A 26,751-nucleotide genomic window follows, 5' to 3' on the forward strand; every position below is an offset into this window, starting at 1 on the left:
TATATTCTGTGGGTTTTGACAAATGTGTAATGACACATATCCACCATTACAGTATCATATAGAATAGTTTCACCACCCTAAAAATGCTCTGTGCTCCCCCTGTTCATCCCTGCCTCCCCCACCAACCCCTGGACCACTATCTTTTTACTGTCTCCATAGTTTTGCCTTTTCCAGAACGCCGTGTAGTTGGAATCATACATATGTAGCCTTTCAGACTGGCTTCTTTTACTTAACAATTTGCGTTTAAAATTCCTCCATGTCTTTTTGTGGCTGAAGACAGCTTGTATATTTTTATCACTGAGTAATATTCCATTGTACGATATATCACAGTTTGTTGATCCATTCACTTACTGAAAGACATCTTGGTTACCCCCAGTTTTTGGCAATTATGAATAAACTTGCTATAAACATTTGTGTGAAGGCTTTTGTGTGGACATAATTTTCTAACTCTTTTGGGTAAATACCAAGGAATGCGCTTGTTTGATCATATGGTAGAAGTACGTTTGGTTTTGTAAGAAACCACCAGACTGTCTTCCCAAGTGGCTGCACGTTTGGAATTGTCACCAACAATGAATGAGGCTTCCTCTTGTTCTACATCCTCTCCAGCGTTTGCTTTGCCAGTGTTCCCGACTTTGCCCATTCCAATAGGTGTAGTGATATCTCGTTGTTGTTTTAATTTGCATTTCCCTGTGACATATGATGTGAAGTATCTTTTCATATGCTTATTTGCCATCTCTATGTCTTTGGTGAGGTCTCTTCAGGTCTTTGACCCATTTATTAATTGGATTGTTTATTTTCTTATTGTTGAGTTTTAAGAGTTCTTTGTATATTTTGCTATTGTATTTTTTTTTCCCCAAGGAAGATTAGCCCTGAGCTAACATCCACCACCAATCCTCCTCCCTTTGCTGGGGAAGATTGGCCCTGAGCTAACATCTGTGCCTGTCTCCCTCTATTTTCTGTGTGGGACGCCTGCCACAGCATGGCTTGATAAGCAGTGCATAGGTATGCACCCGGCATCCAAACTGGTAAACCTGGGCTACCGAAGCAGAGCATGTGAACTTAATTGCTGCACCACTGGGCTTGCCCCTCTATATTGTGGATAATAATCCTGCATCAGATTTGTTTCTTGCAAATATGTTCTCCCATCTGTGGCTTGTCTTCTTGTTCTCTTGACATTGCCTTTCACGGAGTACCAATTTTTAATTTTAGTCAAGTCTAGCTTATTAGTTATTTCTTTGATGGACCATGCTTTTGGTGTTATGTCTAAAAATCATCTCCATGCCCAAGATCAATTAGTTTTCTTCTATGTTGTCTTCTAGGAGTTTTATAGTTTTGCATTTCTCATTTACATTTAGACCTGTGATCCATTTTCAGTTAATTTTTGTGTGGGACGTAAAGTCTGTGTCTAGATTCATTTCTTTGCATGTGGATGACCATTTGCTCCGGTGCCATTTGTTGAAAAGACTCTTTTTGCTCCAAGGTATTATTTTTGCTTCTTTGTTAAAGATCAGCTGACTTTATTTATGTGGGTCTGTTTCCAGGCTCTCTGGTATGTTCCGTGGCTTTGTTTATCTGTTCTTTCACCAGTACCACACAGTCTTCATTTCTGTAGCTTTCTAATAAGTCTTGAAGTCAGGTAGCATCAGTCTTCCGACTTTGTTCTCTTCTTCAAACTGAGTTGGTTGTTCTGGGTCTTTTGCCTCTAAAACTGGAGAATCAGTTTGTCAATATTCACAAAATAACTTGCTGGGATTTTGGTTGGGATTGCATTGACTCTGTAGTTCAAGTTGGGAAGAACTGACATCTTGACAATATTGAGGCCTTTTATCCAGTAACATGGAATATCTCTCCATTTATTTAGTTCTTCTTTGATCCCTTTCATCGGAATTTTGTAGTTTTCCTCATATAGATCTTATACATATTTTGTTAGATTATACCTAAGTATTTGATCTTTGGGGGATGCAAATATAAGTAGTGTTGTGTATGAAATTACAAATTCCAGCTGTTTGTTGCTGGTATATAGGAAAGTGATTGATTTTTGTATATTAACCTTGTATCCTGCAACCTTGGTATAATTGCTTATGAGTTCCGGGAATGTTTTTTTGCCAGTTCCCTGTGATTTTCTATGTAGATGATCATGTTGTCTACAAACAAAGACATATTTCTTTCTTTCTTCCCAATCTATTAACCTTTTATTTCCTTTTTTTTAACAGCTGTTGCCAATCTTCTCCCCCCTCCAACTTTTTCCCCCCAAATCCCACCAGTACATAGTTGTACATTTTAGTTGTGGGTCCTTCTAGTTGTGGCATGTGGGACACCACCTCAGTGTGGCCTGATGAGTGGTGCCATGTCCACGCCCAGGATCCGAACCAGCGAAACCCTGGGACCGCCAAAGCGGATGAGTGAACTTAACCACTCAGCCACGGGGCCGGCCTCTCCTTTTCTTATTTTATTGCATTAACTGGGATTTCCAGTTTGATATTAAAAAGAGAGGTGAGAAGGAATATCTTTGCCTTTTTCCTGACCTTAGTGGTAGAGCTTTGAGCTGAGAACATTAAGGAGGATGTTAGCGGTAGGTTTTTTCTAGATATTCCTTATCAAGTTGAGGAAGTTCCCATCTATTGTTAGTTTTCTGAGAGTTTTTATCATGAACTGGTCCTGGATTTTGTCAAATGCCTTTTCTGCATCTATTGATATGATTACGTGATTTTTCTTCTTTAGCCTGTTGATGTGTTGGATTACATTAATTGATTTTCAAATGTTTAATCAGCCTTGCATTTTGTTGTTAGTGCCATCAAGTCAATTTTGACTCCCAGCAAAGCAACCGTGTGTAGAGCAGAGTGGAAGCCTGCCCGCTATTTTCACGCCGTCCTCTCCCTTAGGCGCTATAGCAGATAGTGCCCCACTGCTGTTCACAGGGTTTTCATGGGCTTCTTCCTAGTCTGTCTGAGTCTGGAAGCTCCACTAAAACTTGTCCACCATGGATGACCCTGCTGGTGTTTGAAATGCCCGTGGCATAGCTTTCAACAACACAAGCTGCTGCAGTATGACAACCAACAGATGGGTGGTGTGGTTCCCTGGGAAATGAACCCGGCTGTGGTGGTAAGAGTGCCAGATCTTAGCTACTAAACCACCAGGGCTGGCTTAGCCTTGCATACCTGATATAAATCTCACTTAGTCATGGTGTATAATTCTGTTTATATATTGTTGGATTCCACATGCTAATATGTTGTTGAAAGTTTTTGGATCTATGCTTATGAGAGATAGATATTGGTCTTTAGTTTTCTTTTCTTGTAATGTCCTTGTCTGGTTTTTGTGTTAGGGTAATACTGGCCTCATAGAAAGAGTTAGGAAGTATTCCCTCTGCTTCTATCCTCTGAAAGAGATTGTAGAACTGGTATAATTTCTTCCGTAAGTGTTTGGTAGAAATCACCAGTGAACCTGTCTAGGCCTGGTGCGTTCTATTTTGGAAAGTTATTAATTATTGATTCAATGTCTTTAATAGATAATAAGCCTGTTCAGATGGTCTGTTTCTTGTGTGAGTTTTAGAAACTTGTGTCTTTCAAGGAATTGGTCCATTTCACCTAGGTTATCAAATTTGTGGGCATAGAGTTATTCACAGTGTTCTTTTGTTGTCTTTGTAATGTCCGTGGGATCTCTAAGAATGTCCTCTCTTATTTCTGTGCTAGTAATTTGTGTCTTCTCTCTCTTTTTTTTGTTAGTCTGCCTAGAGGCTTATTGATCTTTTCCAAGAACCAGCTTTTGGTTTTGTTGATTGTTGATTTCCTGTTTTCAATTTCATTGATTTATGCTCTAATTTTTTATTATTTCTTTTCTTCTACTTACTTTGGATATAAATTACTCTTCTTTTTTTAGTTTTCTAAGGTATAAGCTTAGATTATTGATCTTTTCTTTTTTTTTTTAGATTGGCACCTGAGCTAACATCTGTTGCCAATTTTTTTCTTCTTCTTCTCCCCAAAGCCCCCCAGTACATAGCTGTATATTCTGGTTGTAGGTCCTTCTGGTTGTGCTATGTGGGATGCCACCTCAGTGTGGCTTGATGAGTGGTGCCATGTCTGCACCCAGGATCTGAACCGGCGAAACCCTGGGCTACCGGAGTAGAGCACATGAACTTAACCACTTGGCCACGGGGCCGGCCCCTACTTTCTTTCTTTTATTTGGTGTCCAAATAAAAGAGGGTTTGGGGGTCCTGAGAATTTGGGGTCCTGAGTTTACTTTCTCAACTCTGATTTTGTTCTCTGAACATCATCCTTCCTCCAAGACTTAAAGGAAGACCTTGGAAGAGATGGCTCTGTGAAGTAGAGGATTATGGAAATATGCCAATGCATAATTTGCTTTGAGATTGTTTGGAAGGGATGCTGGAAACCTGTTGGGTGAGGTTGTCTGAGATGGGTAATGAAGCACAAGGTAAACTCTATAAGAAAGTTAAAGTAAATACAAATTATTAAATTTTTAGAACAAGTTTCTTACAAGAGAAGCAAACTGCTAACTAGTGAGGAGGCTGGAGTAAACAACCTCTTAGACAACAAAAGACAACAAGAGATTAGGAGAGAGAAAAACAAAAACTAGAGAGAACGGTTTGTAGAGCCGAGAGACTTGAATGGCTGGGAGTCTGAAGGAGACTTCGTAAGCAAGAGCCGGGAGTTAGCGCACGAGCAGCTCTAGCTGAGTCACTCAGGGATGGCCCCCGCAGGTGCACCTATTGTGGGATCCTTGTGGTGGTGATTATCATACTGTGTGTCTGCTGAGGAGTCACTGCCTCCCTGACCAGAGGTGAACTCCGTCTGGCAGCCTCTTTCGGATAGTACCTCCCTCCCAAATTTGTTTCTATCCTAATTCATATTTATTCATGTCTAGTTTCATTTTTATTTTCAAAGACAGGATTTTATTTGAGCAAGAGTAATCATCATAGTAAAATGTGTACGTTTTAGTTTAATTTTATGAACTATGTAATTATGCTATGTTTAACCGGAGAGGCTGACCTCTTTGCTGCCTGGTGGTACATCACCACAAATGGCATCTTCCTAAAAAAGAAAACTTCTAAATTTTCAAGACAGAATATTTTTATTTGCTTACCCCACACACAGTGACCAAAATGAAAAATGAGGTTTACTATTTTTATCCTTAGTACATGATGATATTAAACAGACTATGTGCTTATCATAATAAATATTTTTTTAGAGACTGTTAATGCGGTAGCTATTTGGAAATTTGTATTGGGAGTTTTAGCCTTATCTTTTCTCTTTAACTTTTTAATTATAATGACAACTCATGTTTATTTTAGGAAATTTTAAACCTGGATAAGCAGAAGGAAAATTTGTGTCATCTATAAATCTATCACCTGTTAACGTTTTGCATTATCTTTCCAGCATTTATGTTTACACATGAAACTTTTAAAAATAGGATAAATAGGGTCATACACAAATCATTGTTTTGTATTCATGAATATATCATGAGCCCCTTGTCATTCTCCACTAAACATTATAAAGAAATATTTCAGTATTCCATTGTACCCATCCACCACAGGTTATTTAAGTAATCCCCTGTTGTTGGACACTTAGTTATTTCCAGTTTTTTCACTGTTATTAACAGTGTCATAGGCTCAGAGGTAAATCTTTGTTCACATTCTTAGGGTGTTTGTAAAATATAAGAAATGTATTTTACACTAGTCCTGAAGAGCAGCTTGATGATTGGGTTTTTTTTTTTTTTTTAGCCAATTTCATGTGAAAACATGGTATCTTCGCTTTTTGATTTGAGTTTCTTTGCTCACCAGTAAGGTTAAACACTCCCTTTCAGTATTAAAGTATAAAGGGGTTATTTTCTTTTGTCACAGAAGGTCTGAAAGCATTTCTTAAAATTAAATAATTAAGTTTCACTGTTATGATACTGTGTGACCTTCTTGTAATTTCTTATGGCTTTTACTCTAAGGAGTTTAGGAGTTTGGTTATAGCAATAGCAACTTTGTGTCATGAAGGAAAGAACTGGATTGGCAATTGTTTCTTATGGAAGACCTAACAGAAAACTGTAGAAAGCAGAGGTTGTGAGACTCAGGGCTTTTAAATCTTCCTCTCTGGGCTTAAAAAAGAGAGAAGACTCCTATTTCTGGGATGTTTGCATGCAGTCTGTATTAGGCAGAGGGAAGCACAGAGGGACCTTTCAAGATATTTTAAATTTGAGTCTATAATTAGAAACACTATTTGAGTTCTCGTAATATAATTTTACTCTCAAAGAACCCATCTGAATTAGTGGGTCGTTCCTCCCCCTCCTTATTTCTCTCCCTCTCTCGTTCATATCTGCACATGTCCATCCAAGGACCCTGCTTCTGAAAATCTTCAAGGTATTAAATGTGTGGGTTTTATAATATTAAAGTGCTTTCCTTTTTTCCGCCTTTGTAGGGTGACTTCATTATCTTGCTTGCAAGGAGCTTACATGGGCCCCTTTAGGAACACAGCTGGGTGTCCTAAAAAGAGGGAGTTAGTGAAGAAGTAACCATCGACTGTGTGCCAGGAAGACAGCAGAAAACCTGACAGATGTGGTCCCTTCCCTCATGGAGTTTACAGTCTGACAAAAGAGATGAGTGAATCTGTACCAATAATTGTGTACGTAATTACAATTAGCAGACTCTTGTGATGGAGAAGTATAGAGTCGTGTGGAGCAGGTGAAGGGGCCGTGATTCAGCCTGGAAGGGTCAGGAAAGGCTTCTCTAAGCAGTGATGTTTGTCCAGGGATGCGTGGGGACCGATTGCACCTGCCACCCCTCCTTCCTTGCAGAATGCTGCATTTAGTGCCTGGGAACTGCAAGGAATCAATCTATTTCTGTTTTCTTCTGGTGGCTTTAGCAATACCCCACAAGTATGAAAATGAAAATACATTGCTGTAGTTAATTAACAACTTTCAGATGACGCCATTTTATCTGAAGAAAGACTTTGCCTGATGGAATGAAAAGCTTGACAGACCTCTGGGGGCGTCGGCTTATTCACAAGACTTGCAGGAAGGCCGTGGACGCCCACCTGCCCCACGTCTCCCGTGTCCAGTGTGGGAACACCTGAAGGGACGGAGGGCCTTTGCTAGCTAATCGGCTCTCTGATAACTAGTCTTTAAAAATAAAAATTCGTCTATTTTCCAACTTACAATGAAATGTGCCTTAGCCACCATAGCTTTTGTGATTTGGAAAAGCTCCACGTTTAACTGTGGGGTAGAGCCTGAGACGACTATGACAAATAGCAACATTCTTCTGAGTTGTTTAATCCCCTGAGATGATTATGGCTGTTCTTTTGCCAGACAATGACTCTCAAGTCCATTAGACTTAAAAACAGATGCTTCTGGGGAAAGTGGCTTCGATGCATCAGGTTACTTAGTATTTTTATGTGGCGTTGTTATGGCCATCTCCTAATGTTAGATAATTTGTTCCACAAATCTGGAACTGTCTCCTCCTCAGCTCTTATCAGAAGCCTGGCTGTGGGACGTGGAAGTCAAGGGTGGATTTCTGGTACAGCTGTGCCCCTGGACGTCAGACCATCAGAGTTGCTCATTAGATCTCATTGCCTTTGCTTCCTACCAAAGAGACTCTAGAGAGTTATGCTGTGGAGTTTGTTGAGGGACACAATGTAAAACTACCCCGTGACGTCACACGGGGGTCTGCCTGGTCTGCGCCATTGCTTACTGCCTCCTGTGGACAGACCCACAGTGAGCATTTGAGAGGTAGGTGCTGGGAGAAGCTTTTTTCCCCTGGGCTGCAAAACATGGTTCCCCATTCCCCCTCCTCCTGAGACACCCAGACATGGAGATGTACACTCTCTCTGAGTTTGGAAAATCACGAGATTACTGTAATCCGGGGGGAAATGTGATGGCAGCTGGAAACAGGGCAGGTTAGTGGGCATGTGGGTGGAGTCAAGAGAGAGGGTCAGAGCTGGAGTAAGGCTCCAAGTGAAACGAGAAAAACGTCCTCCAGGTGTGTTGTGGTCTTTCCTGAGGGGTGAACGTGTCCCACTGAGAGGATTGTACGGCCGGTGAAGAATAAAACTGAGCTACTTACCTCTCACCCTGGGCCTTGCTGGAATGTAGCATTTTTGACCCATAGATGTTTATTTCATTTCTACAGAGCATTTCAGATGCACTTTTGGTCTTTTATTTTCATAACAGCTTTGTTGAGATATAATTCACATATCATAACATTCACCTTTTTAAAAATTTTTTTAATTTATTTTTATTTATTATTTTTTGAGGAAGATTAGCCCTGAGCTAACATCTGCTGCCAGTCCTCCTCTTTTTGCTGAGGAAGACTGGCCCTGAGCTAACATCCGTGCCCATCTTCCTCGACTTTATATGTGGGACGCCTACCACAGCGTGGCTTGCCAAGTGGTGCCATGTCCACACCCAGGATCCAAACTGGCAAACCCTGGGCCGCCGAAGTGGAACACGCGAACTTAACCACTGCGCCACTGGGCCAGCCTCACATTCACCCTGTTAAAGAGTACAATTCAGTGATTTTAGTGTATTTACCGAGTTGTGCAACCATCACCACTAATTTTAGAACATTTACATCAACCCCCGAAAGAAACCCCATACCCGTTAGCATTCTGTCGCCATACCCCTCTCCCCCGCCCCTGGGACCCACTAATGTACTTTCTGTCTCTATGGACCTGCCTGTTCTGCACATTTCATATAAATGGAACCAAACAGTGTGTGGTCTTTGGTAACGGGCCTCTTGCATCCAGCATAGTGTTTTCAGGGCTCATCCACACTGTGGCCTGCATCACTGCTTCATCTTTTTGCAATGCCAGACAATATTTTAGGATATGGATGGACCACATTTTCTTTAGCCGTTCGTCAGCTGATGCACATTTGGATTGTCTCCACTCTTGGGCTGTTGTGAACAATGCTGCTGTGAACATTGTTGTGAAAGGTTTTGTGTGGACTAGTGGTTTTGTTTTTCTTGGGTATGTACCTGGGACTGACACACTCGTTCTTGAGTCTCTTCCAACAGTTGAGTATTTTGGGTGAAAGTGGGATCTCGATTGAAAATCAGTTTCTGGTTGCAGATGATCATATATCCTATAATTGTGTTTTTTGGGCTTTTTAAAAAGATTTTATTTTTTTCTTCTTTTTCTCCCAAAGCCCCCTGGTACATAGTTATGTATTTTTTAGTTGTGGGTCCTTCTGGTTGTGGCATGTGGGATGCCGCCTCAGCATGGCCTGATGAGCGGTGCCGTGTCTATGCCCAGGATTCGAACTGGCAAAACCCTGGGCCGCCGAAACAGAGTGTGTGAACTTAACCGCTTGGCCATGAGGCGGCCCCAATATATCCTGTAATTGTTCAACATAGATTTTAATGAAATTTGTTAGGCAGTTAAAGATACATCTATCAACTACTAAGTTGTGTGTGTGTACCAAGGACAGTTTGGTGGTTGATCTGAGGCTGTTGTCTTAGGATATTCATATTGCAGTTCTGTCAGCTGTAGACCTCTGGACAACAGCATATATTTTACTTCCACCCACAAACCAAATTTCAGCTACTTAAAAGCCATTAAAAGGAGGGGAGGGAGGGAGGGCTAGGTGGAGCACAGAGGATTTTTCGGACAGTGAAGCTACTCTGTGTGATTCAGTGGTAGCTACACATCATTGTAAATTCGTCCAAACTCAGAGAATGTACAACACCGAGAGTGAAGCCTCACGTGCGGTGTGTGATTCTGGGAGATGACGATGTGTCAGTGTAGGTTCATCGATTATAACAAATGTACCACTCTGTGGGGGATGTTGGTGGTGGAGGAGGCTGTGCACGTGTGTGGGCAGAGGAAATAGGGTAAGTCTCTGTACTTTCTGCTTTATTTCACTGTGAATCTAAAACTACTCTGAAAAATAGTCTAGTAAAACAATCCATGAAAAGAGCAAGCAGCTCTGTGCATTTCAAAGGGAATCTTCTGCCATTTGGTCTGAAGGTCCCAGCTTGTACACTGTGCAGCAGCCTGAGTTTGCTGGATACTTTGTTTCCCTGCTTGTCGGCAGTCCCTCTGCCTGGTCCCAGAGCCCTTGGGGGACTGGCCTCTGCCCTCCTCTGCGCCTCTCTACTCCTCGATCCCAGCGCTTTAGCAGTGCTGGCCTTTCCATTGCTTAAACCTCTCTAGCTCATTCCTGCCTCCCAGCCTTTGAACCAGCTGCTCCCTCAGCCTCGATGCAGTGCTGCCCTCCCATTATTATCAAGTCTTAAACAGCCTCCCCTCAGAGAGACTCCCTGGCCTCTTGCTCTGAATCAGCCACACCGACCTTGCCCTGATTCTGGCTGACTGCTCTGAGTGGCCTTTATCAGTCCCCTTGTTTATCTACGTGTTTGTTCCCACGTTGGAATGAGCATCCCCACGAGGGAAGGGAATCTGCTTCCTGTGCTGCTCCACCTCTGAACAGCAGCTGTAAGGCGTTACGTAAATGTCAGTGGGTGAATGGCCAAGTTCCTTTCCTCCTCCTGAGATGCTGGTGCCCGTTAGAGACAATGTTTTCCTGGGGGACAGTAACCAGTAACCCCCAGACAACCAACAAAGCAAAACCACAAAGCATCATTGTAATTTAACCTCTCGCTTTTTCCCTCCTTTAGAGTGATCACCCTCTGCCCCATCCCACTCTTCGCAGAAAGGAGCTGCCACGAGACTGTGAGTGTTGACCGTGCGAGGACCAAGGTAGGAGTCACTATGCTGCCGTCTTCAAACAGCAGGGTGGGGCTTCCTGGTGGAGAGCGGAGGTAGAGTTCGCATCAGCTGAAGGCGGGCTGCCTCCCAGTTGTCCTGTATCTTCTCTGCTGTCTTCTCTTTTCCAGTGAAGACATTTCATAAATACCTTAGCTCTGAAAATTTCTATTTTATCTTCAGGAGAGTCTTAGATTTCAAGCTGTTTCAGGTGAGTGCATGCTTCCTCACTCATTGGATCGTTGTCTTAAATGACCGCACGAAAAACAGGGATAACGTCAAAATTTCCTAACCTCTCTGCATTAGTGCCGAAAGACAGCACCCGTGCCTCCCTCAGCCAAGCCTTGAGGAAGTTTGGTGGCATTAGAAATCTTCAAAGAAACCTCAGTCAGCTGTGCGCCTTTTCAGCAGCGTTACTGACATTGTTACTGGCAGTTCTTCCCTGTGTATGGTAATTGAAGCCAAGGCTAAGAGATGTGCTGGTTAGACCTGTTCTGTGCCCACTGAGGAGGAAGGAAGGCGTCTGCTTGGCAGTTGACGTTGTGCAACTCAGCTCACTGTCTTTACTAACTTTTATTTAACCTCACGGGCAATCTTATTCTTGAGGATAAAAACAGCGCTTGTGTTTTTAATGTTCTCTTCCTTCTCTGCAGCTCTGGCCGCCTTGTGACTGGGCTCACGTGGCTCTTAGGGTGGCCGTGCTTTTTCATCGTTGCTAGTGTGCTGTTTGCCTGAGAAGACTCAGCCCTCCGATGGACCCCAGGGCCGTGTAATCCCAAGTTAATTAAAAATAAACTTTTATGAATATTTAAGAGTCATTGTTCAGCACAGCATTCTATAGGCTTGTTTGTCTTCCGTAGAATTCACAATAATTCTAGGAATGTGGCTAGGATTAGAATGCCTGTATTGGGCTGATACCAGGAATGACAACTATTTCTAAATATTTGACCCCCAAGATGTCTCTCCCCTTGTCTGGTAGTGTCTGTCCCATCGAGGCTGGGTGAAGAAAATAATTCATTTATTCAACAAATACTCACTGAACGGTTTCTGTGTGCCAGATGCTCTTTTCAGCGTTGCGAATAAGGCCGTGAACAAAACAAAATCCCTGCTCTCCTGGAGCTTTTAAAAAGCTCCTGACCTCGTCAGTAAACGGGTGGGAGAGGGGAGGCTCTGAGCACCTGGCCCCTCAGGTGTTGGGGGCAAGCCCCTCCAGGTGGCAGACGGATACAAGACGAGAAGGAGAGAGTGGAACTTGATATGGAAAAGAGGATAAAGCAATCTTCTGCCCTAGTTTAATCACTGCAAAAATACAGAATCTTATTAAAACAACAAAGAAACAAAAAGATGCCAGGTTGATATAACTTGGGCTTAGAAGAGAAAGAAGGATTGCTTTCCAAGTATACCATTTTTATACATTTTTTTCAGATTGACAGATTTTGCCTAAATTCTGCATCTCGCATCCCCTCCCAGCCTCGGTGGTCAGTGTCTAAGGTACCCTTCCAGAGTTTCTCTGTGCACAAACGAATATGACTTCAAGTGTGAATATGAAGTCCTATTTGCCCCCTTCATAAGGTCAAAGATGGCAAACTACGCTTCTCTGCAATGTATGTTTTTCCCCAGGGTGTGTAAGAGGGTTTAACACATCAGGACTGAGAGAGCGTCCTCATTCTTTTGTTTCTCAGCAGTTACAGAGTAGGCCATTGTATGGATGTACCACAATTTAAATAGTGACCTATTGATGGACATTTGGGTTGTGGCCAATCCTTTGCGCTTAAACAATGCTGCAAGAAATAACTTTATACATAAGGTATTCTGCATGTATGCAGTTACAACTGTAGAAATGTGCAAAACAGAATGGCAAGTCACAAGGTGTGTGTATGATTTTGATAGATGTTGTCAAATGACCTCCCAGAGGGCGTTTTTCTTGTTCTTATCTCTCATAGAAACCTGTGAGAGCAACTCTCACCAGGGTCTGGACTTTTTGCCAATCTGGTAGGTTCAATGGTTTCTCAAAGTAGTTTCAATTTGGGAGAACTCTTTGTTCAGAATTTTCAGTGGTATTCTTTTAAAGAAAAAAAATGCTCAGAAAATTAAACAGGATGAGGATTCATCTCTTTTTATTGTACAAAAGGACCACTAAAAGCCATCTTAGATCTTTTGTTCTGTAATTTAAGACAAGGTTTGTCCATGTTAAAAATGCTGCATTTTAAATACTGAAACCACCCAGGATAGAAGTGTTTCTCAGGCTCGTGGTGTACCTCGGTGACCTGCTGAGAAGAGTAAGGCCTTTCTCCCATAGTTTGGTGCTGTATTATAGCAAATTGAAATAGGACAGGGTACAAAAATGAGTTAACACCACAGGCCTGAGACGGCTCTCCTTCGAAAGGCCTGCTTGCAAGGTTGGCCCTTGGGTGGCATCTGGGAACTCGATTTGGGGAAGGTCCCCACCATCCCCTGATAATGGCTCACTGTGCCCGACTGTTTGTGCAGCCAGTATGGTTTATGTTGAATACCTGCTTGCATTCCAGGAGTATAGGATTTGGGTACATGCCCAGCAGAAAGTGCCTATGTGACCAACCCCAATAAAAACCCCAGACACTGAGTCATGAATGAGCTTCCCTGGTAGATGACATTTCACAGGCGTTGTCACAGCTCATTGCTGGGGAATTAAGCGTGACCTGTGTGACTCCACTGGGAGAGGACTCTGAGCTTGAGCCTGGTCTCCTCCAGGCTGTGTCCCCTGTGCCTTTTGCCTTTGCTGACTTTGCTCGTATCCTTTTGCTGTAATAAATCTTAGCCATGAGTGTGGCTAGATGCTGGGTCCTGAGTCCTCCTAGTGAATCATCAAACTAGAAGTGGTCTTGGAGACCCGACACAATCAGCTTTGCAAAGATTTTAATATTCTATTTAATATGTCTATATTAATGGCGGGTGACACAAATATTTTTAGTATGCACTTAACTGATCTTTGGCATTATATCTTGACTTGTATTCTGTGTTCAGTTGTAAAGTGTGTAATACTTCAGATTTCTGAACACTGGTTCAGCGTTTGCTTCTACAGATGGAGGCGGCAAGAAGGCCACGGGGTGTGAATGTTTTTGTGTTTAGTGGTGAACCCACAGCTTCTTTGGTCCCCTCAATGTCGTATTTAGGCTTAAAAGCTTCTTGCTTTAATTTTCTATAATTTGATTATTAGATAAATGGACTTACTCAAACTCCTTTGGATTCATAGCCACAGAATTTTAGTTAAGCAGTCTGATTTCTAAGTATGCCCTGATTCTGAAGCGTGTCTGCAGATAGAGTCCTAAAAACTTCACTCCAGACAGCAGATCTTTGTCCAAATAGGATGTAAAACCTTGCAATTTTTTTTTTTTTTGGTTGGGAGGTCGGTCGGCCCTGAGCTAACATCTGTGACCAATCCTCCTCTTTTTCGCTTGAGGAAGATTGGCCCTGAGCTAACATCTGTGCCCATCTTCCTCCATTTTATGTGGGACACTGCCACAGCACGGCTTGATGAGCAGTGCATAGGTTCGCGCCTGGGATCTGAACCCACCAACCCCAGGCCACCAAAGCAGAGTGCACAGACTTAACCACTACACCACCAGGCTGGCCTCAAAGCTCTCAAATTTTGAAATAAAGCTTTCTTTTTGTATAATTGTGTATTAGCATCTCATTTAAAATTCTTGCATATTCGAATAGAAAACTGATAAAAGTGTTAAACATAAAGATTTATTTGTTTAAGCTGCTTTTCCTAAAGAAATTAGATGGTGTCTAAAGAGAAGAGTTTATATTTACATGGTTTAAGTCTTAAATGTAGTCGAGAGCACTGGGTCTTGGTGCTCACAGTTGACCCGTATATTTTTGATGATAATAACTAAGATTGACCCTGTGGCAGCCACTGTTCTTAATGTTTTACATATAGTACCTCATTTAATTGTCACAGCAACCTTATGAGGTAGCTACCATTAATTCCACTTTGAGACATAGAGGGTTTAAATGAGTTGCCCAAAGTGAAGTGGCTTGCTAGAACGGTGTAGAACCGTAATTTGAATTCAGGTCGTCGCCTTCATAGGCCGAGTTCTTAGCCGCTCTGCTTTCCTGGGTCACATGGTAATATCTCATTGGTGCTGCGGAAAGTTGGTTGAATAAAGAACTTTATACACTTATCCTTGGCTATAGGGATGCACTGATTGTTTTCTGCTGAGTGTAAGAAATGCTCATCTCCTTGGTTTCTAAGTGTGAGGAATCATAAGTGGGATCCGTATAAAACACAAAACGGAGCATGTTACTCCCTGATCCCATTATCCAGGGGGCAAGATCCAAATGTCATAACAAGGCCCTATGAGGCTCTTCAGGAGCCAGCCTCTCCCCACTTCAGCCAGGCTGACTTTCCTTCTGTTCCCATACATACAAACCACATTCTCCTTTGCTCCTCAAGGTCCTTGCATATGCTATTCCTTCTGCCTTAAATAACCCCGTCCCAACTTGCCAGACTCATCTTCATCCTTCAGATCTGAGTTGAGACGCCCTTTTTCTTCCCGGAAGTCTTCCCAGACCTTCCCAGACTGGGGGGATGTGCCTTGGCAATGTGTTCCTATAGCTTCTTGAACTTCTACTTATCCACACATTTATCTCCCTGTGTTATGGTTGCTTCCCCAGCTGGACTGCAAACTCTTTGAGGTCAGGGACAGGTCTGTCTGCTTGACTTGGTGCAACAGACCTTCACATGTCTAACTGAAGGCTAAATAAGGTTTCAAAAGATGAGAGAGGGGGCCAGCCGGTGGCATAGTGGTTAACTTCATGCACTCCTCCTTGGCGGCCCAGAGTTCGTGGGTTTGGATCCTGGGCATGGACATAACAGACCGCTCATCAAGCCATGCTGTGGTGGCGTTCCACATTACGAAATAGAGGAAGGTTGGCACAGATGTTAGCTCAGTGACAATCTGTCTCAAGCAAAAAGAGGAAGATTGGCAACAGATGTTGGCTCAGGGCCAATCTTCCTCACCAAAAATTAAAATTAAAAAAAAAGGGTGAGACAGAATCAATAGTAATTTAGCTCTCAGAGTAGAGAAATGCAAGAAACTGTGCTCTCTATGAGATGAGGCCCCTCTCCCATTTAATTATCAGAAACCTTTAGTTATAGCATGGGAACAAATATTCTTGTTTTGTTACTGAAACTCGCATTAAGCAGGTAGTCAGCCACAAAACTGAACTTAAATCCTGAGCTTTCTGCTGGTAGTTTCGTTCCCTGTGACTACTCTAGTTTGCAAATCTGAAGAAGGGAGCTTTCTGTCTCCAGTTATATTCATGAGCCCAAACATGTTATAGGGCTGCCGTAGATCCACTTACTGCCTGTGAACCCCAGATTGGGAGAACCTGCCTTAGACACGGTTAAGGACTTTAAAACACTTTGGAGAGCAATTTACGCCCACATTGCTTGCCAGTAGTAATTGTAACTCACAGTAAGCCAGTTCTAGATGGTGAGTGCCCTTTTCTTAAAGCTGTTATGGAGCTTGTCTGCTGGACTTTAAGAAATTTTTAGACATGAAAAGATTTTTTTCCCTAAAAGATGCCTTTCAAAAAGAAAATATTTTGGAGAAGATAAAGTTTTAACGTATGTTTAAGATGAAAATCTTTGCTAAATGAACTTATATACATGCCGATTTTGTAGCTGTCAAAGACAAAGTAAAATTTATATCATCTATTAGACTTTTAATAATACGCATCCATATCAGGCATACTGTAACCCCTATTGTAGGATGAATATTATTTGATGAGGGGAAGAACAAAGAAAACTTTCTAAATTACTACTTTGCATCCTTCAGTCTATAAACATAAGTAAATTTAGGATTCTGGATTTTCCTGTGAAGATGGGAGGTGACATGTAGGCATGCCTGTAGGTCTTACTTTCTGGGTCTTCAGCAGACATGGGTGGACAAAAACACAGTGTCTGGTGTGTGTGTGTGTATGTGTGTCTGCCTTTGTTTAACCACTTTTCCTCCTTTGAATAGTTAATGCATAGAAATGACTAGGAAAAATAGTCAGTGGGAGCCACAAAGTATTAGGGAATAGCAGTAAGTGGTGGAGAATTTATATGGAACGCAAGCCCAGAGCATTTCATTCTAGATTCTTGACTTCTGGAGTGTCCCGGGTGTGCTAACTGAAGTCTGAAGATAAAGGTGGCAAGGTGACCTTAGGCCAAGTCTGATATCTTTATATTCATTATGGCATTTGAGAGTGAACCCCGTCAATTCTGAAGCTGCTTATATGTGCTTATCAATTCTTTCTTGTTATCAAAAAACAAAAAGAAAGAGACAGGTGTGTGTATAACAGTTTTTCTGGCCTGGAATGTAGCCTACCGAATGAGTCAACCCCACGGTTGCCTGGAAAAAATTCTTTCTGGACTCGGAGGTCACAATTAGTGACTGAGTGCTGATTAGGAGTAGGTTACGTTAACTGTGAATTCATGGGAGACCTGTTCCTCAGAGGGATGGCAAGTCACTTCTGTGGCACTGTATAATTCCAGTTCTCTTTTATATGAAGATTCCTGTAATTACCTTTTGTCTTAAAGTTCTCTTCAGAACTCAATAGGAAAAATAGCGTAGCATGTATTTTAGCGACAAGGGGTCTGTTGACTCTGTGCACAGCACACCTTTTGAATTGCCCTGACTTGAAAAGAATTGGAGGAGCCTCTACAAACTGTGACCTGGGAAAGAACAGCTTCCAGGTGAAGTGTGAAATCAACAGTCTAGTGCTGGGAGGAATTCGTGCTGAGTCAACATCTGACTGTACCTGGGCCTGAGTCACCTTCCTCCTGCCACACACAAACAGGATTCTAGGCAACAGGAGTGATGCACACTCTAAACACCTCACCACAGTGAAATGTCCCTCCGCGGTATTTCCAGGAAATGTCCCTCTTAGAAGTCACCGGGGAGCTGGGTAAACACTCTCACGGATACCGAGGGCATCGGATGACCCAGAGCTGGTAGCTGTGTGTTAGAGGGTGGGGATGGCTAGCATTTGGGAGGAAATCACCTCACAGGGAAAACACACTGTTACCTGCGTAGTGACTGGGGCAGGGGGTGAAGCACTCCCCAGAAGGACTCAGAGGGAAGGGAAATCCATTTCTCTTAGGGAAGAAAAAATAATGGCACATTCCTAATTGTAAAAAGTAAGACCAAGATTCTGGAAAATTGCAACATAGCATAGTGGCTAAGAGCATAAATTCTGGACCCAGATTTCCTGGGTTCAAATCCCACCTCTGCCCACTTGCTAGATTCTAGGTTCCACTTTCTCCTGCCTCACATGGTGGAGATAGTGGTACCTACCCCATAAAGTGGTTGTCCATGTTAACATGTAAATGCTTGGGAAGCACGAGTGTCTGTAATCCTAAACTGTGGGGACATGTTGTCATGCCCTCCACCCTCCAGAGAACTCTAAGAAGTGGAAGCAGATTTGTGAAGGAATGAAGGAAACCCCAAGATGGGTGAGAACTTTTCAAGGATTTATCTGTTCTTTTATGATTTTGAGAACTGCAATTATAGAAATTATAGCATCATTTAAGAAACCTCTCCAAAGGTTTTCAACATTAGGTACTTTGAAAATTATAATACATTGAAAGACGAGATCAGGCTTATGCAGGTGCTGAGGTGTGCTCACGGAGAGTGGCTTGGGGTCTTCCAAGGTACCCGGAACTTTCTGAAGCTGGACGAATTTTTGCTTTACTATTTTTTATACTTTGTGTTATATCTCCTTTTTTATATAAGATACGTTATAGTAAAAAATGTAGTCACTCTAAGTAAACCACCGTAAATTGAATGAAATTTTTGGGCCTTTGTGTCACATATGGAAATCCTAGTTATGCAGACTCATTATTGACTCATGGAGAAACAGAAAGGCACCTGAGGTTCTCTGGAGAAGGGTAAGCTGGATTTGGCGTGTTTGTGTGGGCGGACACATTCATTGGCAGCCGTTCGAGGCCTCTGGATGCCAGGCACTTGGCTGGTGGTCAGCGACATGGTGGTGGGGACTGCCCTCGCTCCTCCTAACCCAGCAGTGGAGGTCGCCCTGTGTAGGCTGCAGACTCCAGAACCACGTGCTGGACTGAAGAAATGGGGGGGCATAGGTGCGGGGAGAAAGCCATGGCATCTGATCTTAGAGTTCTGACTTGCCTTGAGTTTATTTTTGAAGGGAAAGCAGAGTGTCAGTGGTTCGTGTGGAGTGTCTGTCGCTGCCCGTGGGCTGGCAGGGCAGCAGAGCCTGGACGATGCCCTGCACTGATCCAGCAGCGCTGTGAGCAGCCGGGAGATTAGCAACCTCTCTGCCTCCTGGACTCGCAGGGAGTCTGGTTCTGTCAGGTGCAGGGGTTTCCCAAGGAGGGATATGCTGTACAGCCAAGAGGAAGAAAGGGATTAGGGGACGGGTTCTCAGGGTATCTCAGTACCTATGGAGCTTTCTTTATTACCAAAATAATAGCCTACTGACTTAAGGTTAACTTTTGGATCTCCATCAAAGTAGCAGAAAAACCCGTTTAACTCTAAAATTTTCTGACTTTCCTGGAAGCCACAATACATAGTGCTTCACTGGATTCAGCATTGAAGGTAGATAGTGTTTTGTATCCAACCTTATACCTTGGATAACTTTCTATGAGTGTAGACTGTTGAGTTAGGGGAAATGCTTTTAAGTTTGGTTTGTTTTATAAAGAACCTAGAGTTTTCTGTTAACTTTGATTCTCAATTTTTCATCAGGAACCTTTATGTTTCTGGATGGAAAACAGTATTAACCATTATTCATAATGAACAAACATAACTTATTTTTAAAAACCGAGGAAGCCATAAAACATGCTTCAAATGATTCAAATAAATAAACTTTGATGGAGTTCACTTACTTTATTTATATTTATTTGTTCCAAAACTATTTCAGGTAGGAATTATTTTATTAACAAAGTTTTGTTTTGTTTTTGGTGAGGAAGATTGTCACTGAGACACATCTGTGCCTGTCTTCCTCTATTTTGCATGTGGGACCCTGCCACAGCATGGCTTGATGAGCCATGCACAGGTCTGCACCCAGGATCTGAACCTGCAAAGCCTGGGCCATTGAAATGGAGCCCACAAACATAACCACTATGCCACCAGGCTGGCCCTAAAAAGTTCTAATACACGATCAGCTGCTTTTCCAAAGTTATTTGGCTCAGGTGTATGTGTGTCATGTCTGGAGTAAAAACTGGAATCGGCTGCTACCCAGGAAAAGAACATCTATGATTGCTAATGCATTCCCAGAGAAGTCCAGTCTTGTTTGATGCTGTAAATGTCTTCTGCCTTTAAACATTAATCCTAGTGGACTAGATTAACTCTTTAAATCAAAATATACAATTCCAGATTACTTGGAATATTTTTATTTCTCAATTTTAAATATTTCAGAAGAGAACTTTTTAAACACCAACTATTTTAAACATAGTTTATGCTAACTTGTGTTATATTATTTCCTAATTTTGAATCTGTGTCCATATTATGGTCAGTTCGTATGATAAAGCACAGTACTTTCTCCTTCTCTGTCCTTTGCTGTTGGCCTCTGAGCTCACCCAGTAGCCTCCTGTTGTTGACCTTGCATCTAATTAACCACCTGTTGTTCCAGGGATATGACCTTTCACCTTCAACCTCATAAAATTATTTTTTTCAGTTTTAATGTCATTTCTTCTCTAATAAACCTGAAATCAGGAGCTCTCCCTTAAGATCTTACTTGTTGGCTTTAGCCCTGGTGGGAAAGGGGGTTCTGCATCGGGTTCCCCGTAGTAGTCTCCTTCATTCAGATGCCTAAATAGTGAGTGGAACCTAATACTCTCCCATAAATTTCTCTGTTCGCGTGGCCTATTCTGACAGTGTGATTTCTGACCATGGGAAATAAAGATGCAAGATAAACCATGTTTTTAACTGTAATATGCCAGTGGCCAGTGATTTACCGTATCCCTTCTTTGAGAACATGAGGAAGGCAGGGCAGAAGAAGCTGAGGAGCAAGGGCGTGGCGCTGCTTCTCATCCCGCGGTCAAGTCAGGCTTAGACGCTGGCTCTTAGAATTCCAAGATGCTACCACCAGGGTCGACCCGTGTTTCATTTGCTCCTGATATCAGCAAGGGCATGTTGTAGGGCCATGCCTTTGAAGGAACTTTTGTTGTTCATTGTCTTAATACACCCACGTGGACCTGTTACCCTTAAATTGTCTATATGAAGCTAGGGTAAAACACCCCAAATTTTTAAATCTTTGAGGACCAGTCTCACGATGGTGTCCTGAGCACCACGAGGAAACACCTGGTGCGTTGATGGTTCATCCACTCCTTATCCATAAGTACCTCACCTACTGCTTTTCTTTCTGTGAGAAACGGGGATTTTGTTTACCTTCTTGAACTGTCTTTGAGGCCATCACGAACATATCTTTTTTTTCTTTTTCATATTTTAATATCGGAAAGAGTCTTCAAAATCTGTAAAATGATGGAGTCGTATTAAATGAGACAGCTGAAGATTGCTCTGTTACGTACCTAGGACTGGCTGTGGCTTGTTTCTGCTAAACAGAGACGAGGATTCTCGTCTCTTAACTTAGGATCCAGGGCCTTGCGGTGACACTGTTAGTTTTAAAACTTTTAAGCCATGGAACCCAGATTTCAGATGAGATTTTGGTAACCCTCCAACATAGAAAGAAAAGCAGAGCTCCTCTGGGTGAAGCAAGATGGGAGCCTGGAGACATGTCCCCGTGGTCTCCCTGAGACACTGCCCTGTAACTCGTTTCTTCCCAGCGTGGCTCCTAGCACAGATAGGGTGTGTGGCCCATCTCTCCCCCCCCCCAGTTAAACCTGGTCTTGTTCTTGTTCTACTTCTCTAGAGCATTTCTGGCCCCAGATCTGAAAATGAACACAAATGGCAAAGTGTGAGGAGGTGAGTTGACCCAGCCTGGGATCCCAGCCATGAAGGAGATGCTGGCTCCTCCCGGTTGACCCTGGAACGTTTTCACGTGTCCAGAGGAAGCTGCAGGGGAGATCTGGCCGTGAGACTCCTCTGATCTCCGAGGCCGGTGCTCCTGACTTGGCAGGGCTGTGCCGTCCGTTTCCTTTCCTTTGCTGTAAGAATTCATCCTGAAGCTCTGTGCTCATCTGTAGATGCTTTTTGCAGAATGGGGAATGACGTGCTGAATCAGACACTACCGAAGTACCAAATGCTGGCTCTGCTACTTACTAGCTGGTGACCTAGGGCAATTTACTTAACCTCCCTGTGTTCATCTGTAAAATGTGGGTAGTAATATCTACCTCAGAGTCATGGCGAAGATTAAATAAGTCATGCATTTGGAATAGTGTTCGGGCAATAGTAGGTACTCTACAAGTGTTAGCTGTAACATTAGTAAGTCTAGGCCACAGAAATTTAAATCACTAATGGGATACAAATTCAAAAATTTTTTAACACTTAAATATTCCAATTTAGCATTGTTAAGTAAAAATATATATTTTCTTGGCAAAGAGAATATAGCATGATAGTGGTAAATCCCAGTTAGCTTTGCATGATTATAATCTTGATAAAAATGACTTAAAGTGTATATTTGTAAGTACTTTTCTGAACAAAAGCTTTCTTAAAATAACTACAAAGCCAAAAATATAATAATTAATTGGCTTCACAATATAAATTCGATTTGCTAAGGCCCCTGAGAAATTTCCCCTTCTCTCTAATTATTACACATGCCCTTGTTGTGGGTAAGGAGAGCTACGCGAAGTGGTCAACCAACATTTCCTAGAAGACTCTTTTTGACAGTTCGTCTGCAAATACAGGTTTCTGGTTGCACTTTGGTGAAAATATTTGCAGGGAAAGCCTGTTTATTTAGGCAGTTATCTGTTGAAGAAACAGCAGTGTCCTTGATGGGTGCATTTTTGTGTGTTGGCGTTGGTGCCACTTGCAGAATGAAATGAAGCGGTTTTCTGCCTCTGTGACAACAGGAGCCAGGAGCCTTGCTTAGGGTCAGGGTCTCCTTTTCCCACTAGCTCTTTATCACCCCCAGATATTTGCCAAATATCTAATTCACATTTGAAAGCCTTTATGATTATTAAATATAATGTTTAAGTAATTCTGGGATTTTCTTGCTATTGACACTCTTTGAACTAAAGTCTGATTCGCACTGTGGAACACCGTTGATAAGAGGTTTGCATAATAATCATGCATGAATATACAGGTCAAAAGGTAAATGTGAAAAAGGGTAACTAGGGGCCCGCCCTATGGCCAAGTGCTTAAGTTTGCACGCTCTGCTTCGGAGGCCCAGGGTTTCGCCAGTTCGGATCCTGGGTGCAGACGTGGCAACACTCGTCAGGCTGCCACGCTGAGGTGGCATCCCACATGCCACAGCTGGAAGGACCCACAACTAAAATATACAACTGTGTACTAGGGGGACTTGGGGAGAAAAAGCAGGGGGGAAAAAAAAGGGTAACCATTACCTGAAAATGCTGGACAAGAAGTGGCCCAGAAGGAAAGGTTAGTGTCTAACCAGCCAGAAGTTATAAATTGGCATTTGTTTTGAAATGGGAGCTTGGGGAGAGGGGACACTGGGTTTCGCCCTCGCTGGGCAGTGAGCACTGTATCTGATGGTACATTTCTGGGTCCAGGAGTTGCAGCAGGACAGGTTTCCTGGAGAAAGTGGCAGCTCAGCTGAGAGGCAGCTATGGAAGCAGGAGGGTGGGTTGGGAGGGAGTTTGGGCCGCTGCACATGATGTGGAAAGGCCTGCTGAGAGGGGGGACTGCCTGTGGAGGACACAGGAGTTAAGTACACATGGCTGAAAGCACAGGATTTAGGGAAAGAAAGAAAACAAGTCTCAAAAAAGCCTGAAAAGGAGACAGAGGCCAGATTGTGAGGGTCCTTGTCAGTAGTGTCAGCTGTAAGAAGGATGCACCACCATTTAAGAAGCAATCTGGAGAAAAAATAAGATAACCAGGGAAAGGTGACCTGGATATTTGTTATTTCGGAAATTGTGTTCGTTTTGTTTAGGGTGACAACAGCGTTCAGGTTTTTTTTAGAGAGCCTTTATCTTAAAGAGGCCTTCTGAAATATTTACAGATGAAATGACATGATCTCTGGGATTGCTTCCCCAAAATCCAGGGTAGAAGATAGATGACAAGGATTTTCCATGATGATTGTAGCTGATGAGGTTCACTATGCTGTTCTTCCTACTTCCGATATGCCGTGTTTGAAATTTTCTCTTACAAGTTCTTTTCTTTTAAAGTCAAAATAAGCAATGGACCTTTGGCCATGAGGAGCCGTTTAAGGGCTCTAAAGAAGCTGGTAAAGCAGGAAACGGACTGGGAACACAAGGAGAGAGGGAGCAAGTGCTGCATTAAACGCTCCGTCAGTCGCCTCCCACGGCTGTGCTGGTGCTTCAGTTTCTCCGTGTGTGGAGTGCTGGTGACAGCCTATCTTCCCGTGAACTGATCTCTGGGACCCATTTTCTCCCAACACTTTGACTCTGTGCTCTAGTAGTACAAAATACTAGGTATTCCTTGTACTATGTCCGCTTTCTTTTTGTTAAAAAAATGACTGTGTAATGTCTCTTTCCAGTGGATGGATTTAATTTGCTGTGGCTGTTGATATATCTGGCCTAATTCCTGCCCTGTTTGTGAACCGAAGTAAGCTAGACAGAGCGGAGGTGAGAAATAGGCAGGAGATGACAGTGGATAGGACCAGGGGGGACGAGGGGGGATTGTCAGGGGCGCCGAGGAGCGAGGCTTCGTTCACCCCGAGTAACGGGTGCATGGGGGTACAGTTTCCTGAGATAAGAGACAGAGGAGGGGCTGCACGGTCTGCTGGCGCAAGTGACAGGTGCCGTTTGGACATGAGTTATGAGCATCTGCTTTTCCTGTTCTCAGGGCAGTGAACCCTTCAAGATGGAATTCACTCTTTTCCTTTAAAGAGACCCCATCAACCCATAATCTTTTTTGACATTCTTAAAATGTGCCTCTAAAGTGTGGGTACATAGTAACCAGAATGTCATTTTTGGTCTTGTTCAGTCCAGCGTTTGGAAATGGGCTCCCAGTCTCTTAATCTGTTTATTGCTGCAGATTATACTACAGGAAATATTTTAGAACCAAAAAAACCCCTAAACCAGAAAACAAATAACTTCTCATTTTCTAGCCTGTTACTTTGGGTTTTTTTTTCAATCCAGGTTTTGGATAGCAAATGTATGTTTAAAAAAAATTCAGGTGCCAGCCTCATGGTGTAGCGGTTAAGTTCACTCACTCCACTTCGGCGCCCTGGGATTTATGGGTTCGGATCCCGGGCGAGGACCTCACACACCACTTGTCAAGCCATGCTGTGGCAGGTGTCCCACATATAAAGTAGAGGAAGATGGGCATGGATGTTAGCTCAGGGCCAATCTTCCTCGGCAAAAAGAGGAGGATTGGTGGTAAATGTTAGCTCAGGGCTAATTTTCCTCCACCAAAAAAAAATTCAAATGATTATTTATAGTCAAATACTGTTATTTATGTAGGGTCATCAATGAACATTAGATTGAATGGAAATGAGATTAAATACGGAATTACCTCTTTTAGCTTCCTGATGCTCATTGAGCATTGGGCTTGTGGCGTTTCCTGAGTGCCTTTTGTGCGAGGTTCAGGTGTAGACGGCACTGTCAGTCATCCTGTGTTTTTTCAAACCTGCTTCACTCTATGGAAGACAGTTCTGACCATCGTTTACTCCCCAGGATAGACCGGTGCTAAACTGAGAACAACACTGATTTCTATTCACTACTGATTTACAGAGCGTGGCGTTTTTAAAGGCTATTTAAAAAAAAAGGAATTTTCAATTAAAAATTTCTACTTTAATTAAAAACTTTTACTTTTTAAAATTTCATTTTCAGTTTCATCTATATACCCTAGACTTTTAAAATTCCTGCGTAAGTTATATATAATCAGTCTCTTTTTTTCTTTACCTTTTGTGTTCATTATTTGAATTTTCATTTTTATTTCTATCTGGTATATGGTTTTACTGAACCTCAGATGTTATTTCAGATTCTTCTGTGATTTATAAAAGTTGTTTTTATTGCTCATTGGTCTTTTAAAGTGACTCTTGGTTGGAAAGGGTGGGGGGAGTTATTTGCTCAAAACTCCCTTGAGGATAGGAGCCAGCCTTCTCTTCTACCTTCCTTGGCACTTGGAGTGCAAGTCTGCACGGAATGTAAGGCCAGAAATAGTCCTGCCTTCTCTGCTGGCCGACCGTTTACTTGTCTTACAGCCCAGGCTTTCAGCAGTGAGTACAACAGCTGCTTCATATTTAACCCTCGAGTACTGCGTGTCTGGAGGTTGTCATTTTGTGTCATTAAACTCAGGGTACAGTTTAAAAAGTTTTCTATGTCTCACCTATTTAAGATAAAATTATAAAATTTCTGCATTGAAAGTCAAATTGAATTCTGAATCCTCATTAGAGATTTGACAGCTTCAACTTTTCTGTCCCCATATAATGTCCTTGTTTTTATTCTTCCTGTGTTTATGAAATTGCATCTTTAACCTTTTCTTAAAAGCCTCGCGTGGGTTCAACATTTGTGAGAAGACAGCACTGGGGTAGTCAATTACATGAAAGTCTATTAGGACCAATATAATTAGAATATTAGCCATACGCATTATTTTGATCTATTAGAAACGGAAAAGAACTCAAAGACAAAAATCCATAATTGAGTAAGTATGGGAACATTTTCAGTGGAAACCCCTCTTAGTTTTAAAAAGCTCTATTTGTATAGGTTTCTAGAAGCTACTTACTATAATTGGGTCTCAGCAGGTTGGATGTTCTTTTTTTTCTTTGAGGAAGATTAGCCCTGAGCTAACTCCTGCCAATCCTCCTCTTTTTGCTGAGGAAGACTGGCCCTGAGCTAACATCCATGCCCATCTTCCTCTACTTTATACATGGGACGCCTACCACAGCATGGCTTTTGCCAAGCGGTGCCGTGTCCACACCCAGGATCTGAACTGGTGAACCCTGGGCCGCCGAGAAGCGGAACGTGCCAACTTAACCGCTGCGCCACCAGGTCGGCCCCTTGAACATA

The 26,751-nt window shown here is 42.5% G+C and overlaps 1 protein-coding gene across 4 annotated transcripts in view; it reads left to right on the plus strand.

Annotated features, from left to right (window-relative positions):
- The window catches only part of SGMS2 (sphingomyelin synthase 2), a 76,818-nt gene that overhangs the window by 16,581 nt on the left and 33,486 nt on the right, over positions 1-26,751 (plus strand). For 3 of the 4 annotated variants that reach the window (XR_006888055.1, XM_046657552.1, XM_046657553.1), the window contains exon 2: positions 10,610-10,691. The gene's annotated coding sequence lies outside the window, so the exon portion shown is untranslated. Of the gene's footprint in view, positions 1-10,609; positions 10,692-21,603; positions 21,623-26,751 lie in introns of those variants that run through there. The other variant, XM_046657554.1, reaches the window with a different exon arrangement.

This window comes from Equus quagga, chromosome 3 (assembly GCF_021613505.1).
Source record: "Equus quagga isolate Etosha38 chromosome 3, UCLA_HA_Equagga_1.0, whole genome shotgun sequence".
Classification (NCBI taxonomy): domain Eukaryota; kingdom Metazoa; phylum Chordata; class Mammalia; order Perissodactyla; family Equidae; genus Equus; species Equus quagga.